We start from the raw sequence: 7,359 nt of genomic DNA, 5'->3' as shown, positions 1-7,359 counted from the left end.
AGGTTATACATGTGCAGTTATGTATAACATTTCCATATTAGTCATTTTGTATAAGAAGACTTGAACAAAAGGGAAAAAAATGAAGGAAAGAAAGTGGTAAAAGAAAGTATGCTTCAGTCTGTATTCAAACAATATCAGTTCTTTCTCTAGAGGCAGATGGTAAGCTGCATCATTAATCCTTTGGCACTGTCTTGGATCATTAACTTGCTAACAATAGCTTTATCTCAAAGGCATCCAAAAAAAAGGAAAAAGACCTATTTGTACAAAAAAAAATTTATAGCAGCTCTTTTTGTGGTGGCTAATGTAAGATAAAGAATACCAACCAGTTTTGCTTCCACAGATATTGTCAAATAAGGAATTTGTTAAAGAGTGGTGTGTTAATAAACAAGCATATCCTGTTTTGCAAGATTGATAGGGCCCCTAGCTTCAAAGAACAGGAGGGTCTGAGTATGTGTAAAACAGCTCCAACTCAAGGGTTCATGCGGGTCACCGCATGCATAGATCATCTCTCCATTTTCTGAACACGAGTTGCATGACCAGGGAGGGAGATCATGTCAAGGAGGACATGAAGGGGGAGTATCAGGAAGCTTGTAACCCGAAAGAGTCTGCACCAGTCATGATTCTGGAGGGAGGAGGAGGACGGAACTAACTGTATAGAGGTTGTTCTCGCTTCTGCACAATGTGTGTGTGTTCTTTCTTTTCTTTTTTTGGGGGGTACCCCCCACACACACACACACCACGCACGAGTCTTGCAAAAACCGTAAGTGAATAAATTGTCCCTTTGCTCATTTCGGTTTAAGTTTTGTTTCTTAAGGGAAGACAGAACTCCGCATGCTATGTTTCTAGGGGAGCAGTGAGTTGTGGCTGCTAACCTTACCAAGGAGTGACTGAACTATGTTTCTCACACTAAGAATACAAAATCAAAGAAAATCTTCTATTTTGTTAAAGATCCATTTTCCCTTACAAGGTTTATACTAAATTTTGCAGAATATATTATTCTTAATAATTAATTTTTATATTTTGCTTTTATGACTAGCATATTACATATTTTCTCTCATTATATCTCATATTTTCTCCTCCTAGGGAATTTGTTGCCAAGGATTATGTGATTATGACTATAGTTTCTTGGTCCTTTAATTTTTTTTTTCCTGGTTGTTTGAAATATTTTTTCTTTAAGTTGGAGGGATTGTATTTTGACTACAACATTCTTGTGTGTCTTTAGTTTGAGTTTTCTTTCAGAAGGTGATGGGCAAATTCTTTCCATTTTCCCTTTGTCTTCTGGTCCTAATAGATCTGTACAGTCTTTTTTTTAAATGATTTATTAAAATATAGTGCCCAGGAACCCCCTTCAGCAACATATATACTAAAATTGGAACAATATAAAGAAGATTAGCATTGCTCCTACACAAGGATGACATGAAAATCATTGAAGCATATTATACTTCAAAAAAAAAAAAAGGAAAGAAATACAGTGTTCGGGTTTTTTGTTTGGTCATAGTTTTCAGGGAATATTATTCTTTAAATTATCTTTCCTCAACCTGTTTTGCAAGTCAATTGTGTTTGAGATAGATATCTATGCAAGATATCTTTCCCCAGCATTTTGGCTTTGTTCTATTATTTCTATTTGTCTCAGAAAGTCATTGAAACCTATTGCTCAGTGAGTCCAATATGTGAGTAAGGTTTTTCCCCTTACCTTCTGAGTTATCTATTCTTTCATTTTTTTTCTTACCAAATTTCCATTTGGTTTGTCATTTAAATTTTAATCTTTTGCTTTGTTTCTTCATTTATTCCTTTTATCCTTGTGGCTAAGCTCCTTCCCCCACCCCTTACCCCTGGCTCTGTTTATAGAGTTTCTCTCATTATCTGGGTTTGTATTTTGGTCTTTTCTTAACCTCCAAATTTCTTAATTGTCTTCAATATTTTCTGATTTTTTTTTTCATGTCTTCAGCTTCAGTTCTTGATTTGGGATTTTATGCTCAGGTCAATCTCCTCTAGCATTCTTGCACGGGGTGAATTTGTCCTTTTTGGTCTTATCCCTTCTGTTGTCTAGTTGAAACTGCCACGACCAATCTGGAGAAACCTAATGCCTAGGAGAATGGAAAGATGATGATGCTCAAAAGTGGAATGGATTTCAGGAGGAAAATAAGGAATTCCATTTTAGATATGTTGTGTTGAAATGCCAATGAGATATTCTATTTGAAATGTCTAATAGGAAGTTGGTGATAAGGGATTAGAGTTTAGGCAAGAGACCAAGGCTGTACATACACATATGTGTGTGTGTGTATGTGTATGTATGTATATTATATATAGTCATCTATGTAGAGTATATAGATATAGTTATAATATAAGTAGGCAATATGTAGATATAGATATAAATATTATATGCAGATACATCAATTATAAGTAGCTAAATAAATATTCTTATATCTTAGTGTCATCAACCTGGAGATGATAATTAAGCCAATGGGAGTAGACCCAAGTGAGAATCTAGAGAAAAGAAGAGGAGCCAAGATAGAGATTTGGTGGTATATCCATAGCTATAGATGCAATATGAATAATCTAGCAAAGAAGTTTGAAGAGCGATGAGACAAAGAAAGTATAACCAAGAGAATGCCATATAAACCCAAAGAAAAGAGGGTTTCTAGGAAAAGAGGTTAGTAAACAGTATTATATGCAACAAAAAAGTCAAGAAAAATGAAAATTTAGAAAAGACCATCAGACTTAGCCATTAAGACATCATTAGAAACTTTGTGTAGAGTGGCTTTAGTTGACAGCTAAGATTAGAACTCAGTTTGCAACAGACTGAGAAACAAATGAGCAGAGAAGAATTGGTGGCAAAGAGTCCCAATAGCTTTTTCCTAGGAATTTTGGGTGAAGAGAAGAGATATAGAATGATAGTTAGCAGATATGGTAAGATCTAGTTAAAAAAAATTAAGGATGGGAGAGATTTGTACATGTTTATAGGCAGTAAAATAAATAAGATAAGAGATTAAAGATTAAATATAGATAAGAGATTATTGAGCTGGGCAATATTCCAGACAGAATGGGAACGGATGTGTTCAATAGTTAATGTAGAGAGGTTGGCCTTGGCAAGGAGAAGGGCCATTTCATGAAAAACTGAAGTCAGTGAGGAGAGAGTAGAATAGGATGGTGTCAACAGGTTTTGAGATAAAGAGAAGAGGGAGCTAACAACAGAAAAGTCTCTATTTTCTCAATTCTAGTTCTACTCTGTTCTATGACAATGCTTCTACATACAAACAGAAGATGGTCTGAGGAAACTGAAAGCACAGAGCATATTTCATGATATGTCACTTTTTTTCTTCTTCTTCAATCCCCAGTTCTAAAATAATCTGCTCCAGTTCCTTCTGTCTGGTACCTTCCCAGTACTGTCCATTATTCTCACACTAAAACTTTCTCAGACTGTCCATGATTTCCTATAAATTATCAGCTTCTGACCAAAATCTCCCTCCCATTGCCCAACTCTCCCAGCCCGGTTCCCCCATTCAGATCTGACACCTTTGCTTTAATTCCCTTATCTCTAAACCAGCTTAACCTGACACTTTCTAAAAGAAACAGCCCACTCCTGTCCATGAGAGACTTCATGATATAGCCTTGTATTAGTTAACCTACCAGAAGATCACAGGACTTAAAGCTAGAAGAGACCTTACAGATCATCTAATTCAGTACTTTCATTCTGAGAACAAGGGTAGCAGCTTTAATTGATCAATTTGAAAATCAGACTAACCACCACTGTATATAATGATCCACCTATTAGCAAATAGGAAGAAGGAGGTATGTAGTATTAACCTGAAAGTTTGGTTAAAGAAGGCAAACAAGTTAGGTGATACATGATTATATAGTTTATTCCCTTTTAGCTAGCAAATCATGTTAACATGGGAGCCAGAATGTGATTCTGACTCAGAGATTAAGCAAAATGAGAGAGGTTTTATACACTTGAGAGTGATCAAACTCAGGATGTCTGTGTTACAAAAAATACAGCCTCCATATGTTTGTTTAACATATAGCCTGGGAAAGGAATTTTCTTAATTGAATAGGTTGTAAATACAATAAAATAGGAGAATGTAAAAGTGTCAATTGAAATTATAGACCAAGAAGAGTCCCATTGTCCAAGAGAGTGTCTGGTCCCAGACATCCTGGGCTTAGTGATAACAAACAGGAAGAATGCTGGTCAGTTCCATCTGGTCTTGGAAATTGCTGACACAGGAAGGGGTGTTTTTAGTTCACTCAAGGAGAAAAAGATTAATTGGGGTTTTTGGCCCTTATTGGGGCTCAGTTGATCTTAAATGATTATCAGTAGTCATTTTTGAAGAGGTCTAGGGGTTTTGGGGTGCTGGGACCCCAAGATCGCGGTACCGGGCCCTGCTGAATGAATTCAACTCAAATCTTCTTCAGCCAGAGGAAAAGTTTATTAGTGATAAATCACATTGGCCAGGTGACATCCATAAGGACAGGCGGGCATGAGAAAGGCTCAGCCTTTGGGGCAGAAGAGATTCTCAGCTAGGTGACGCCCATAAAGACAAGCGAGCATGAGAGGTTCTCAGCCTTGTGGGCCTGAAATTCTCAGCTAGGTGATGCCCGTAAAGACAAGTGGGCATGAGAGGTTCTCAGCCCTGTGGGCCTGAGATTCTTAGCATCTGAATGAGGGCCAAGGTGGATCTTAAATACTAAAGTAACTTTGGGTGGCCAGAGAAGGGGGTTGGGAAATGGGTCTAGGTAAGAATTCTAATTGGGGAGGTCAGAGAGATTGAATAGACAATGGGAATAGATAATGGAGGGAACAGGAAGGCAGAAGTTTGAAGGGCATCTGCACAAAATCAAGGTGGGGCTAGGACTTTCAAAAGGAGATAAAGGAAGTCGATAAGGAACAGTTTGAGACCAGAGAAGGCCTTTCTGGGGCCTTTGGCAAAAGGGAGCCTAAGGCTTTCAAAGGGAGATGAGGGTCTGGGGCCTGTGAGTCAGATTCCCTTTGGGACAAAGGGCGAAGATCTTGGCTTGGGCCCTGCCCCCATCAATTTTTAAAAACACTTTGTTCAATACATTTATTGATACTTGCTGTTTTGCAGAGCTTTGAACTAGGGGATACCACAGAAGTGTGGGGTGTTGTTTCTTAATGTAGTTCTTGCCTTCCAGAGAAACCAAAACCACAAGTGAAGTAACATTACACTGAAGGATTCATTGAATCAAAAAACCCTTGGTCTGCAATGAAAATCCTATTCATAAAAAAAAAATTCAGATATTTTATAACTTCTGAGTTTTAGATTTATCCAGGCACTTTCTTCCCCCTCTCCTCCTCCACCTTAGTTCTTTTATTTGTATATGCACACGTGTACATCTATCTTTGGCCCTAAAATTCTCCCACCTGATGCCATTTGCTTGGGAACTTTTGGTAGGAAGTAAAGAGAAAAAAAAAGGGACAGACCACTCAGGTAGATTAGAAATGTCTATAAGACTGAGAATTGAACAAAAACCACCTGCTATTGTGTAAAACTTGATTCATATGAACTTGAATAGTTTATTTTCATGGTAGATCTACAATATGCATCGCCTGATATAGAAAAATTCAAAGATTTCCCCCCACTTATAGTTCCACATCCTGGTTTCAATTAATTAGAAGGCTACATTGATATGGATTAGTGATTTGTTGGATTTAGAGAAGCCCTCTAATATTACAGATTTCACCCATTCATGTCATCCCATTATGTGTGAATATTGTCCACATCCTCCCATAAATCCTCCAATCCATTCAATTTGCTGGGGACTTTAATCATCATCTCTTAATACTGACACATAAAGCCTGAGGACTTGTCCATCTATTATCCCTTGTTTTTACTATGTAACCAGACCACTTCTTTTCTCATTTTACATCATGACACAAATGATTTCCATTGTGCTACTTCTCCTGTACATACTTCTCATCGATAGTATGTAAGTAGCCTAGTGGCCTGGTCATACCCACAATGTGCCCTCTTCATTTTCCTTTGGGTGAGCTTCAACTTTCATTCCTGGAGCAATATCAGAAGCATTAGTAGAAAAATGGGTAGTCAACCTTTACTTTAGGGTAGAAATGAGAGTGCAATTGTTTTTTGTTGAAGGGGCAATTTTAACCAGTAAAATGGTTGTTTAAAATAGGTTTACTTGTTTAATTTAAACAGTCTATTAGAGTATTATGAGTTGCTGAATTATCCAAGAATATTTTATTCTTTGTGAAACCAGTTTCCAAGAATTCGATGAATCAAGATTGTCTTTTTTTTATATGGCAGACATTCAGGACATTATATGCCAGACACAAAAACAAGATTTAATTCAATAAGCCTAGCTCTAATAATTTATCTGAGCAAACAGTTCTATGCAAATAACATAATCACTTCATGTCTGAATATAGCATATGGGATTTATCTATTAGAAGCTCATTACATAGAGTTTGTGTTCCTTCTTTAAACAAAACTCTACAGTTGTGGAATTATTAGCAACTTCCTATGAGTTTTATCTGTTGTAGTTTAGGTATATAATACTCTCTATTATTGCTCTATAACGGACCTTGAAGACACTGCTGAGCAGAATAGGAATGGGAAATCATTTAGATAAGGAAAGATATTTCCCTCTGGTACCATTTTAAAATGTCACATATGTTTTGTAGTTAAATTTAAATAGAACCTTCTTTGAATTTCCCAAATGTTGGGGCAGGTAGGTGGCGCAGTTAATAGAGCACCGACCCTGAAGTCCAGAGGACCTGAGAAAAGCTCAGCCTTTTGGGCATGAGGGATTCTCAGCATTTGAATAGGGGCCAGGGTGGATCTTATATACACTAAAGTAACTTTGGGTGGCCAGAGGAGGGAGCTGGGAAAAGGGCCTAGGTAAAAATTCTCATCAGAAGTTCTGAGAGATTGAATACACAATGGGAATAGATAATGAAGGGAACTAGAATGAAGAATTTGAAAGGCATCTGCATAAGATCAAAAGGTGGGGCTAGGGCTTTCAAAGGGAGATAAGGGGATTCGATAAGGAACCCTTTGAGACCAGAGAAAAGTTTAAGGGCTTTCTGGGGCCCATAGACAAAAGAGAGCCAAATTCTCTTTGGAACAAAGGGCAAAGGTCTCAGCTTGGGCCCATACCCCATTAGTTCATTCATAATTCTTTTCTTCTAACATCTAACAGAGACCTATTAGCAAATTAGATTTTTTTCATGGGGTAGGGAATGTAGGTAATTTTGGAGCATTGATTATTTTTGTAGGATAGTGAGTATGATTGACAGATCATAGTAGAGAGATTAGAGCATGAGGGCATTGGACAAATATGGTAGGCCTGGGGATAACAGCAATAGGGATAGGTGAAATTTGC

General features: G+C 37.4%; 1 non-coding gene across 1 annotated transcript; it reads left to right on the top strand.

Annotated features, from left to right (window-relative positions):
* The first annotated feature begins 1,337 nt into the window (after nucleotides 1-1,337).
* Nucleotides 1,338-1,446, top strand: LOC144458035 (U6 spliceosomal RNA). The gene has a single exon (XR_013487596.1). It is a non-coding gene; the product is annotated as a U6 spliceosomal RNA (small nuclear RNA).
* The last annotated feature ends 5,913 nt before the right edge of the window (nucleotides 1,447-7,359 follow it).

This window comes from Phascolarctos cinereus, unplaced genomic scaffold (assembly GCF_003287225.1).
Source record: "Phascolarctos cinereus isolate Bilbo 61053 unplaced genomic scaffold, phaCin_HiC Scaffold_5;HRSCAF=322, whole genome shotgun sequence".
Lineage (NCBI taxonomy): Eukaryota > Metazoa > Chordata > Mammalia > Diprotodontia > Phascolarctidae > Phascolarctos > Phascolarctos cinereus.
The sequence above is the reverse complement of the archived record's forward strand: the minus strand, read 5'-3'. Positions and strand labels throughout refer to the sequence as shown.